We start from the raw sequence: 1,031 nt of genomic DNA on the forward strand, positions 1-1,031 counted from the left end.
CGATTGTCGGGAGTGTGTGTGTATACATACATTATACCCACAATTATTTATGGTTCTGCAAACAACCGAATGACCAGAGTCTAGGGCTATGGTCCTTCAAGTTAATTATATCAAAGTCCTTCCTTCGTAGTGTACCATACATACAACCATCATTCTATAACATTTATACCTTGGAAAAAGTCCACAAATTATAATACCTCCAGAAATAGTTAATTCCTTTATTCGATTAACAGGATGATTGTTAAGTGCAATTAGAACTATTGAATGTGTTCGTGCGATTTCTCGTCTACCAACTATGTGTCGTTCAGGGGCATTGACTAACTGGGAATCCACTGTATATCCTAGAATTATGTTCCGTGCGGTTCAGTACTCTCGCCTCTGGGCCGAATGGATCAACCACCTTTTTTAACCGAATAATTAGCTAAATCTCCCATTCATCCTCTCTGTTGATGGTGTTGGATGGAACCCTGTTACACAAAAGAGTTTTCTGCCTCGTGGAGTATGATAATCCTCAGGTTGTTACTGCTTATATGGATGGGAATATCAATGACAAAGTGTTAGCAAAGAACATTATTAATAGTAATCCTGTGAATCCACGCCCTGCTAAGCCATACTCTGTCGGGAGGGAGGGTATTTTATGTTCATTTTCAGCACATTATGGGATATAAAATTCTCATTTTCCTTAGTACATATTTTGCTATACTGTTCTTTCAGTATTAGTATTGCAACAGCTCTGCTTGCAAAAATTGCTAAAAATACTGCGCGGCCATAGAAGTCGTTTTGAGAGGACTAGATTCTCAAATCTGTGTTCAAAAGTTTGCATAATAATAATGTATACATTTGAACTTATTTTTTTCGAATGATAATGTCGCTATGTATATAATACAATTAGGGTTATTATTCATGAAATGAAATTGTTTTGTTAAATTCTTACTTTAGGATTTTTCCCACTTGCCTGCAATTTCAAAAACTTAAAACTAAATTTTTGTTCGAAATATTATTTCTTAAAAATTGTTTTTTTATCCTTGAAG

This window comes from Penaeus monodon, chromosome 22, assembly GCF_015228065.2.
Source record: "Penaeus monodon isolate SGIC_2016 chromosome 22, NSTDA_Pmon_1, whole genome shotgun sequence".
NCBI lineage: Eukaryota > Metazoa > Arthropoda > Malacostraca > Decapoda > Penaeidae > Penaeus > Penaeus monodon.